An 11,927-nucleotide genomic window follows, 5' to 3' on the forward strand; every position below is an offset into this window, starting at 1 on the left:
TCCCTCGTGAAGACATGTTTACTCTGCTGGCTGTACGGTAGAACGCGATGTTTTTGAACCGACTGCCGTTTGTGTAGACGATGACATATCTCACACAGAAATCTCCCAACCATGCTCTTGCTCTCACGAGTGTGCCCGTTTTGGTCGTGGGTCACCGTTCCTGGTTCTGCGAGAGTTTCTAAAGAATTGTTGCCCAACAATTCTCCTTTGAAGCGACCCTCACTTCTCTCTAACATAGGTGATTCTTTCTCGAGTTTCCCGCATACTCAAGAATCATTAAAGCATTAACATGCTAGCCTCGTACGGGAGTCACTGTTTTAACGAGGAGTGGTAGGGAGTCCGAGACCCCCACAGTGACGCGCTCCGTTCCATAATTTAGTTGTCCCGTTGAACCTAGGTGCCAGCTAGGTTGGGTATCCACTATAGAACTTTTTAGTCCAAGGGCATTAGACCCATTCCTCGTGTCAACTTCTCCACAACTTCTCTTCCTAACCCTTTGGTCAGCGGATCCGCTATGTTGTCTTTTGACTTTACGTAGTCAATCGAGACAACACCAGTTGTGAGCAGTTGTCTAATGGTATTATGTCTACGACGCACGTGTCTAGACTTACCATTATACATATGACTCTGTACTCTCCCAATTGTGGCTTGACTATCGCAATGCACACATATTGGAGGTACCGGTCTTTCCCAATTAGGAATATCCTCTATAAAATGGCGTAGCCATTCAGCCTCTTCACAACCTTTGTCCAAGGCTATTAGCTCAGATTCCATCGTGGATCTAGCTATCACAGTTTGCTTAGACGATTTCCATGCAACGGCTGCACCGGCTAGTGTAAACACGTAGCCACTCGTGGACTTAGAGTCCTTAATATCAGATATCCAATTCGCGTCGCTATACCCTTCAAGTACAGCGGGATATCTCCCGTAGTGCAGTCCAAAATCACGAGTATACCTCAAGTATCTCATAACCTTTACTATTGCCTTCTAGTGCATAGCACCGGGGTTACTCGTATATCTACTGAGTTTACTAACCGCATAGGCAATATCCGGCCTAGTACAGCTCATAAGATACATCAAACTACCAATAACCCGAGCATATTCCACTTGTGAAATACCTTCTCCGTGGTTCTTGGTTAGATGAACATTTTTATCAAATGGTGTCCTAGCCACTTGACTATCATCCTTGTTAAATTTCTCAAGGATTTTGTCAATATAATGTGATTGGCCCAACACGAGACCATCAGGTCTTCTAATGATTCTAATCCCGAGGATTAAATCGGCCAAATCCATATCTTTCATGTCAAATCTCGCATTTAACATGTTTTTGGTAGACTTGATCATCCGATCATTACTACCAACGATGAGAATATCATCGACATATAAGCAAAGAATGACGTAGCCGTCTATCGTCTCCTTAACGTAGACACATTTGTCACTTTCGTTTATTTTAAACCCGTTAGTTAACATCGCATGGTCAAACTTCTCGTGCCACTGCTTGGGCGCTTGTTTCAAACCATATAGCGATTTAACCAACTTGCACACTTTCCTTTCTTGGCCCGGAACCACGAACCCTTCGGGTTGTTCCATGTAGATTTCCTCATCTAATTCGCCATTTAGGAAAGCGGTCTTAACGTCCATTTGATGAACTTCCAGGTTCCGCAGCGCGGCTATGGCAAGTATCATCCTTATGGAGTTTATTCTCGTCACGGGAGAATAAGTGTCGAAGTAATCGAGGCCCTCGCGTTGCCTGTAACCCTTGATTACAAGCCTAGCCTTATACTTCTCGATGGAACCGTCCGGTTTCATCTTCCTTTTAAAGACCCACTTGGATCCTAAGGGTTTACTACCCGGAGGAAGATCAACGAGTTCCCAAGTGTGATTCTGTAGGATAGAATCCACTTCACTTTTTATAGCCTCTTTCCACATTGGTCCTTCCGTAGAAGTCACAGCTTCTACATACGTTCGAGGCTCGTTCTCTATCAAACAAGATAGAAAATCGGGTTCATTTTCTAATAAACAAGTTAGAGTACCCGAATCGTACTCTAACAAGTAAGTTAGAAAATCAGGATCGAATGATTTTCCAACTCTCGCCCGCTTACTGCGTCTCGGCTCGAGCTCGGGTTCTCTCTCGGATTCCCCACTATCATTATCCATAGTTTCGTCAAACGTTCGTTTTGACGTACTCGGTCCCCCGTTGGACCTACAAGGAAATATATTTTCGAAGAAATATGCCTTCCTTGATTCTATTATCGTGTTCTCGTGTACGTCCGGATTATGGGACTCGTGTACTAAGAACCGATAAGCACTACTATTATGTGCATAGCCAATAAAGATACAGTCCACCGTTTTAGGACCTATCTTTACTTTCTTAGGTGTTGGCACCAATACTTTGGCAAGACACCCCCACACTTTCAGGTACTGGTAGGAAGGTTTCCTACTGTTCCACAGCTCATAAGGAGTCTTATCGAGCTTCTTTCGGGGTACCTTATTCAAAAGGTAGTTACTTGTCAAAATCGCCTCACCCCAAGCATCTTGAGGTAGGCCCGAACTTATAAGCATCGCATTCATCATATCTTTCAATGTACGATTCTTTCGTTCGGCAACACCATTCGATTGAGGTGAGTAAGGTGCAGTACGCTCGTGTATTATACCTACACTCGCACAGAAGTCACCAATAGGTGCTTCGTACTCACTACCTCGATCGCTTCTAACCTTCTTAATCCTCCGATTAAGTTGGTTTTCTACTTCATTCTTATAAAGAACGAATTTATCAACGGCTTCATCTTTGCTCTTAAGCAAATACATATAGCAGTATCGTGTGCTATCGTCAATAAATGTGATAAAATACTTATTACCACCTCTTGTTTGTATCGATCTAAAATCGCACAAATCACTATGGATTAATTCTAGTGGTACAGTTTCCCTTTCAACCGATTTGAAAGGTACTTTCGTTAGTTTTGCCTCAACACAAATTTCACACTTGTTATTTGTGTCAATTTTAAAGTTAGGAATATGGTCCATGCTAATTTATCTACGCATAGAATTAAAGTTAACATGACCTAGTCTACCATGCCATAAATTGGAAGACTCAAGCAAGTAAACAAAATTAACTTTGCTTTTATTGATAACAGGAATTACACTGAGCTTAAACAGCCCATCAGTTACATACCCTTTACCAACAAACATCCCTAATTTGGACAAAACTACTTTGTCTGACTCGAACACCATGCGAAAGCCATGCTTGTTCAACAGAGAGCCAGACACAAGATTCTTCCTCAGCTCAGGAACATACAACACGTTGTTCAGCGTCAGTTCCTTCCCGGAAGTCATCTTCAGAACCACCTTGCCCATGCCTTCCACAGCAGACTGAGCAGAGTTTCCCATCCACACCTTTTCACCCTCAACGGTCTCAAAGGTGTTCAACATCTCTCGGTTGCAACACAAGTGCCTGGTTGCACCGGTATCAATGAACCATTCACGAGGGTTTGAGCCCACGAGGTTCACCTCGGTCACCATAGCCGAAAGGCTAATCTCGACCTCCTTCTGACTGCTATCTCCAACAACATTGGCTTCAGAACTCTTGTTCTTCTTCCTTGGAGCCTTGCATTCAGATGCTCTATGGCCATGCTTGCCACAATTTTAGCATTCACCAGGAAACTTGTTCTTGGTAACGCCACCTTTCGGACCTAGCTTTCGCTTGTCCTTCTGGTTCCTCTTGGAGCTCCTACCGTGCTCCACAACGTTGGCCTTAGCGCCAACAACAATAGGAACTTTCCTATCATTCGTCCTGTTCCCTTCCTCAATCCTGAGTCGCTGGATCAGGTCCTCCAGATTCATCTCCTTTCGCTTATGCTTAAGGTAGTTCTTGAAGTCCTTCCAACCTGGAGGCAACAAATGGATCACAGATCCCACTTGGAAGGATAGGAACCGTTGGTAGTAAACCAATAATAATCAAATAAAAAATTGACTATTATTTTCTGGAAAGAAGGAAGAAAAGATGAACAAAAATGGCTAGTGTTTGGGGTTGGGTTTTTGCAAGAGTCAAGTGAGCACTCTTTCCTTAAAACCTTATTTGCCACCTCCCAAAGATGCTAGGAGCGTTGTGGCCTAGGCTTCCCAGGATAAAACTTGCTAGTGATTCAATGTTTGAGCACTCAAACAAGGAATCCGGCGAGCAATACCAAGCTATGAACACAGTAGGCAAAGAAAGGGAGTAGAAGCAGAATTTTGAGGCTGGAAAAACAATGTTTCGTGTGTAATTTTTCTGTGTCTAAAATCTGCTGCCTCTACCCTCTCTTATATAGGGTTGAAGGATTAAATAGCTCTTAATAGGGCACTTTAAGGCACCCCCCACTACACCTGGTAACAGCCACCATTACCATGGGTTTGAATTCAAAATTAAAGATTGGAATTAATTCAAGGAATTAATTTCGTAACAGTAAGAATTGAAAACCCAACGGTCACAGAAAGCAGTACAGGTTCGTGTAGGCCGAAACTGGAAGTTTCGGCCATGTGCCTTGTCTAGTCTCGGCCTCTTTGGCCAGAGACCACAGTTTCGGCCCATGCACCTCTCGTGGACTCTGTTGTGCTCTCGGTGCACCACAACCTCTCGTGCTATCTTGTAGCAGGGGAGTGGTGCTCTCGGTTTCGACCGAGGCAAGTGACTATACGGTTGGAAAATGATACCGAAGTTTGGCATAACCTTAGCCCGCAAATTTCCAGACGACATTCGTGCACCCAGGTGCCGGCGCACACGAGCTCGGGCTTGAATCAAGCCTTTTTCAATCTCGTCTAGTTGGAATTTGATTTGCCCCCCCCCCCCCCCCCCCTCCCCTCCGGCGCGAGAGAGCCTCTATACTATACAATTCTACATGATTCAAAAGAGCTCTTGTATATAAGGGGGGAAAATCTTCATTCCAAAGCAATGTGGGACAAAAGCTCACTTTTTCCTTTCATTTTCCAACTCAAATGGGTCTACTTTGAGAATCAATATCTCATTCACCCATTATCCGTTTTGAGCGTACAATATATCGATATCTTCGTCTCACTACGAAGAATCCGAATCCACTTTGACCCGATCCAAATCGGAAGTGGACCCCACTGATAATTGTACCACAATATAGCCACTTAACATGCCATTTTATGCCATTTTAAGCTATTTTTTCCAACACAAAATACACATACTTTTTTTAAAAAAAAGATAATACATATAATCTAATATAATACATAATATACATAAACTTTAACATAATAAACATCAACTCTTAATATAATACACATAAATTTTATGTTTCGGATGTACATAATTGTATAAAAAAGATATACATGATTGTATAAAAAATGTACATAATTGTATAAACAAATACACATAATTGTATAAATAAATACACATAATTTATAAACAAATGCACATAATCGCGTCAATTCCCTGCATAACTTATCAAAATGACGTCGTTTTGGGAGGCGTAGGGCGCACAGTGCCGTGGTGCAGGGTATAACGATTGGAGTATTAGGAATATATTGATATACTAGTAAAAGGACTCTTCTAGCAGGGGTCTTGTATTAATAGTCTGTGTATTCCTATCATGAATAATATTGTAGAGTTTTAGTTCTTATCCATGGAACTACAAATATGTACCTTACAACATCATGCCACCTTTCCCTTCTCGGGCTAGCTAGGGGTAAACGATAAATTCTCCTTCATATTCCTTGTTGAAAATAGTAGCATGTGCCCGCACGAGCTTAACTCACTAGTTCAGCAGGCAGTATTTAGCAAAACAGATCAATGTTCGAAACTCGACAGTCGCAGTGTGATGATTATGTTTAAAGTGAGCAAATTCCTCATACGCACCAATATTTGGCTCTGTCTGCTGAGTCATTGAGTTACATTGATTTATATCCTCTCACATGCTATGTTTTAGCAGTCATTATTGTGTGGGCCATGGTCTACACAAGTTGTATGGACCATATTTTGTATACTATAAAATAATGTACATTCAGTACAAAAAAAATGTACATTCAATATAAAAATAAGAGTTAATTACACTTTTGGTCCTACATTTATTGCGTGATGGACACATTTTGTCCGATTTTATTAATTTAGCCACATTTTGCCCAGCCTTTTTAAAAGGTGGACACTTTTGGTCCACTGTTACATTTACTGTTAATGAGCCGTGAAAAGGGAGGACAATTGTGTCTTTTCACGTGTTATTCTTCATCGGCCTTCAAGTTTCTTGATCTCCATCATCTATCAAACCCAGAATACGGTTTAGTTAAGAGACCCAAAGCTTCTCCTCTTCATAATAGGGATTTTGCAGGTAGTAGTTGTCCATGTAAGAGACCCAGAGCTTCTTTTCTTCATGACAAAATTTTGCAGGTAGTAGTTGTCCAGGCTATAGAATACGGTTCAAACCCAAACATTCTTACCCAACCCATCACCGCCGACCACGATCCCGGCCATCCCGGAGCAGTCCTCCGACGCCGCCTTCCCGTTAGACCTCTCGGAGGAGCTGTTCCACGGAATCAAGTCTGCATGCGGGTCGAATGCTTACCCGGGTCTCAACCCGTCAACCGAAACAATTGAGATCGAAACCCCAATCGGCACAGTCGTACGGAAGTCCTCCATAGACGCGAGCTTCCGGAAGCTGGGGATAGAGAAGCTGAGCATCGAAGATATCCAAAGGTTGAAGTTGGAGACTCTAGAAATGAAGATCCGACGGTGGATTCGGGTTGCAAAATTGTGCGTTAGGGTACTGTTCGCCAGCGAGAAAAAGCTATGCGAGCAAGTTTTCGAGGGTTTAGGCACTGCTACCGACGATGCTTGCTTTATGGAGACAATCAAAGGTCCAGCTATCCAGTTTTTTAACTTCGCCGAGGCCATCAGTATCAGCCGGTGGTCGGCGGAAAAATTGTTCAAGATACTGGATCTTCACGATGCTGTCCACCATCGCGACGGAGCCATAAGCAGATTCGGTGGGGAAACCACCCAGGGTCGTTGGCTTGGCTGTACGAAAGAGAAGCCAGAAATGGTTTAGGCCTGCTCAAGGTAATTTTTCTGGGGTTTTTAACAATATTACAGCTGCTCAAGGTAATTTTCCACCATTTTGCTCTGCTGTTGTGAATATCCATTTCCCTTTGGACTCGAATCATTTTGCTCTGCTGTTATATATTATTGTTTAATTTGTGGTAAAAAGAAATTTCGAGGATTTTGGGAGTTTAAGAATTACAACTGATATGAGAAATGGAACCAAGATGAAGAGAAGGGCGACAAAGGGCCATGGTCTTCATGTCCGCGAAAACTCTCCTATCTCTGAGAGTCTGACTGGAAGATGGAGACCAAGCAACTTGAAGGCTGATGAAGAATAGCACGAGAAATGACATAATTGCCCTCCCACTTCACGGATGTTTAATAACAAATGTAACGGTGGACCAAAAGTGTCCACCTTTTAAAAATGTTGGGCAAAATGTGGCTAAATTAATAAAACCGGGTAAAATGTGTCCATCGCGCAATAAATGTAGGACCAAAAGTGGAATTAACTCTAAAAATAATGTACATTGTATTCTGGGGATGTACATTATTTGTGTATTGAGTGTACATTATATTATATAATGTACATTCAGTACAAAAATAATGTACATTTAGTATATTAAAAATGTCCTTTTTGTAATGGTCCATACAACATTGTGTGTACCATGGCCCATACAATAATTTGTATGTATTTAGAGGGCAAATTATGATGTGCATCCGTATGCACCATGCATGGTGCATACGGATGCAAAAACGACGTCGTTTTATTAAAAAACGCGCGTCTCCCCTTAAAAAAAATATTCAGGTTCGATTCCCAGCAACAACATATGAACTAAAATTCCAAAATCGATGAACTATAATTCCAGAATCAATGAACTATAATTCCAGAATCTATGAACTAAAATTCCAGAATTTAATCTATGAACTAAAAATTCCAGAATGAATGAACTAAAATTCCAGAATCTATGAACTAAAATTTCAGAATCGATGAACTACAATTCCATAATCGATGAACTATAATTCCAGAATTAATGAACTAAAATTTCATAATCTATGAACTAAAATTCCATAATGAATGAACAACATATATAATACTGTTGCTGGGAATCGAACCTGAATTATTTTTTTTTAAAAGGAGACGCGCGTTTTTAATAAAACGACGTCGTTCTTGCATTCGTATGCACCCTGCACGGATGCATAGCATAACTACTCGTATTTAGAGTCCTTAGAGTTGGGCTGAGGAAAATAGCAGCATGTTATATGACATAAGAAATTTTCGTTCCGAACCCTTACTTCCCTCTGGGCTCCACCATTACAAACAAATGGATTTTTTTTTTTTTTTTTTTTTTTGAAAAACAAATGGAATTTTAATTGCGCGCATATATACCTCTTAAGCTCTGGAATCATTTTTTTTTCTTGGAGGATAGCTCTGGAATCATTTGAAAGCACATCAACCCTTGGATTTAAAAAAGTATAAGGAATAATTTAAATTATAATTTATTTTCGAATATTATATGCTTAAGCTAAACTAGTAAATATGCAATAATTCCTACTAATTATTTACTTAAGCAAAGTTAATAATAATAACCTAAATAGATGAAGATAGCTATTAACATAGCAATTCAAACAACTAGTAAACGGCATGTGAATATAACTGAATTAAAAAACCAACTCTTAATCTAAAGACTATTAAGGTTGAAAAATCAATCAGTTCTGTTTCTTAAATGTTATATTCGTATTATATGCCTGATTAAGTATATTATGACTATATATATCTAGACTGGATTTCCAAATTCCAAGTGAGTGGACTGCATGCCAAGGGAGATTTGAGAATGTATATGTAATAGTTACATTATGATAATTTCCACTATATATTCTCCATTTGGCGTTATCAACTACAATCATACTTAAAAGTTAAATTCTTTTTTTTTGGCAGAGAAAAATCTATAGCCATTATTTGAACAATTGAGGGTATATATTGACTAAATCTTACTCTTATGTAATAATTTACAATTACAAAAGAGATAAATTATACTAGAAAAATTTTGTGTGTCGGGCTTGACTGAAAAAGTGTTGGTAAAAATCGAATTTGTGACTTTCAAATATAAGAATCATGCTCTATCTAGCTATTCGTCACTTACTTGGTTACCGCTTTCGGGATTAGTTAAAGTTAAATTCGGATGCAAAAGTTTGGTGGGATTAAACTTAGAACGGATTATCCTGTCTCATATATATTATGATATGGAGGAATCAAATTAAACATCTATTAAAGCTGAGCATAAAGTAGAAACATGGTGAAGTATAAAGATGACGACAGAGATGCATGGAAGTAAATATTTTAGTGGAGAAGAGATAATATTAGGCTACTGGCAATCTCACTTATCATGATAATGATCTAACCAGACATATTCGGATTCACCTAGCTTTCTTTCACCAATATAGTACTGGAATAATAACTTTCGCAATACAATATTATAGTGTCATGCTTTAAACCAATTCTTATTAATCTCCATGAATTATATGATATGTCAGAATATGTAAATTTGTTTTTTTTGGTGGCAACCACACATTGTGGTGGTCCGGGTCTTTCTCTGTCCGTTTAACGGTCCAGGTCCACCCGGTTCGCTCCAAGAGGCACAGAAGCTGGCCCATTTAACGGTCCAGGTCCACTCGGTTCGCTCCAAGAGGCACAGAAGCTGACCCTAAAAGGATAATTACTTGTGGGAATTGAACCCAAATTATCCCAGAATTCTTTCCCACAAACAAAGTTCATTTGCCACTTGAGCTACCCTATTGGGTTGTCAAAATATGTAAATTAAAATTCCATGTAATACTCTTACCTGTCTATTCTAACTTAGAGGAAATCTCATTATAAAAAAATGTAGACGCCACCCATATGTTACTGCATGGCATGCCCTTGATTACTCAAAGATATATACTGTGTTCTCTATCCATCATGATTTCGAGGGTATCTCATTCAAAAAAGAGGTAAACACCCATACGCCCCTACTCTGAATGTGAATCTGTTCTGTATTATTTCTGGATGCTAACAAATTTTACATAGAAAGTGTATTTATATACACTAAAAATAGGCTAGGATTACATATTTTGAATTCGAAAACCTAAGACCGAGAGTAATCCTTTCAACCTCCTCCTCTAACTCTAACACTCCCTCAAGTTAATTGGGATAAATATCAATCATGCCCAGCTGACACGTGTGTAGTATATGGTGGATGGAAACAAATGTGAGAAAGATGAAGCTTTCTCGGGATGTCGTTCTCAAAGGATGGCACGTGGGAGTGAATTGAATAATGTGTGATTGAGTACAAGAGTGCAAATACCTACAAGAAGCTAGATCGCAAGCTTTTGCAAGAGAGCAATTGTAAAGTAGCAAGGAACTAAAGAGCAATGCAAGTGAGCAAAGTAAGCAATAAAACAATTGAGGAAACAAGAAAGGGAAAGGGGACTTAGATTAAGCTAGCCTTCCTAGTTTAGGTGCAATGTAGAATCTGAGGTATGATGTGTGCTATGCGCGTGTAATTGGGATTCACGGAAGATGTTACTAATGTCAATGCCGATACCGGTCTCGCCTTGGCCTATAAAGTAGTAGAATCTTACCCGAGTAATTATATATTACCACTACTAGCTTGAGACATTTCATGAAACACTTTAAGTCCACATCTTTTTCCGAGCTCCGCCTCTCGGCCTAAGGTGGGAATTGCAAGTAGCTAGAGTAGGCTATAGTATAGTCCCAATCTCTTGGCAACTATACAACCCCTAGACTCCTACATGGTTGGACCCTAACCACATAGGAGCCCATACAAAAATTCACTTCCAACATGAATCCATAAAAATTAGCACATATCTACTGCGTAATTGCAGTATTTATCATGGTTGCACCATCACAAGCAAGTCTTAATCCAATCCCCTAAGAAAGTTTAGCCACTCATGATCTAAGTTGAATCACAACCACAATTGAGAAATAGAGATGAAACAATGGAATGAAAATAAGTGTAAATTTAGGAATTTACTTAGCTCAATTACAATTGTAATCAACAATCAAAGCTTCAATCAATGGAAGAAGAAATCTCCAAGAATCCAAGACAAGTTGTCAAGTTGTTCTTGAACCCTAGAGAGCATTCTCTCTCTACAGTTGGAGTACAATAAAGTGCAGTAGCCAAAAGTGAAGTAAAAGTGACAAAAAAAAAAAAAAACCTTTTCAACTCCTTCAAACTTCAATATATACTTAATTCTCCGGTGCCTGCATGACCCACGTACGCGCGTATATATGCGCATCCTTGAAACCTTCTGGAATCCAACTACGCTGCCAGTACGCACATACTCCCTTCGTGGGTTGGTCAGCTGGTGCGCGTACGACTAGAGTACAATCGTGCAAAGCTCGTACACGGGGCAATCTTGAATTGAACCTTCTTCAATTTGAGCTCCAAACATAGTCCAAATGCTTCCAATTCAGCCCCAAAGCCCAAAAAATATCCAAATGCACTCACCATTAGTCATTGTGCTTAACTTTATGAATTTCTAGCTAATTACCACATTATATACACACAAAAGGCATCAATAAGGCACCAAAAATAACAAATGATCCCATATAATAAGGTATATATCTATCACTTATCACCAGCTTGTTACAAATATACTCCACTCGACTTCTTCCAAGCCCCTTTGTTAACAATTCTTCAAGTTGTTCAGAGCTTCAAATGTAGCCAGTATATGTAAGCCCTTCCGTCCCCTTTTCTCGTACAAAGTGACAATCTACTTCAATATGCTTGGTCCATTCATAAATGATCGAGTTATTCACAATATTTAAAGCAACATTGTTATCACACCACAATTTCAGTGGCAACCTTACCTCCAGATCAACTTCTTCCAAAAAGTT

At 39.8% G+C, this 11,927-nt stretch overlaps 1 long non-coding RNA gene across 1 annotated transcript; it reads left to right on the forward strand.

The window, feature by feature from the left end:
• Positions 1 to 3,040: 3,040 nt before the first annotated feature.
• On the forward strand, positions 3,041 to 7,296 carry LOC109174130. The gene is made up of 3 exons (XR_002053022.1): positions 3,041 to 3,051; positions 3,157 to 3,163; positions 6,961 to 7,296. It is a non-coding gene; the product is annotated as an uncharacterized LOC109174130 (long non-coding RNA).
• The last annotated feature ends 4,631 nt before the right edge of the window (positions 7,297 to 11,927 follow it).

Source organism: Ipomoea nil, unplaced genomic scaffold, assembly GCF_001879475.1.
Source record: "Ipomoea nil cultivar Tokyo-kokei standard unplaced genomic scaffold, Asagao_1.1 scaffold0519, whole genome shotgun sequence".
NCBI classification, from domain to species: Eukaryota; Viridiplantae; Streptophyta; class Magnoliopsida; order Solanales; family Convolvulaceae; genus Ipomoea; species Ipomoea nil.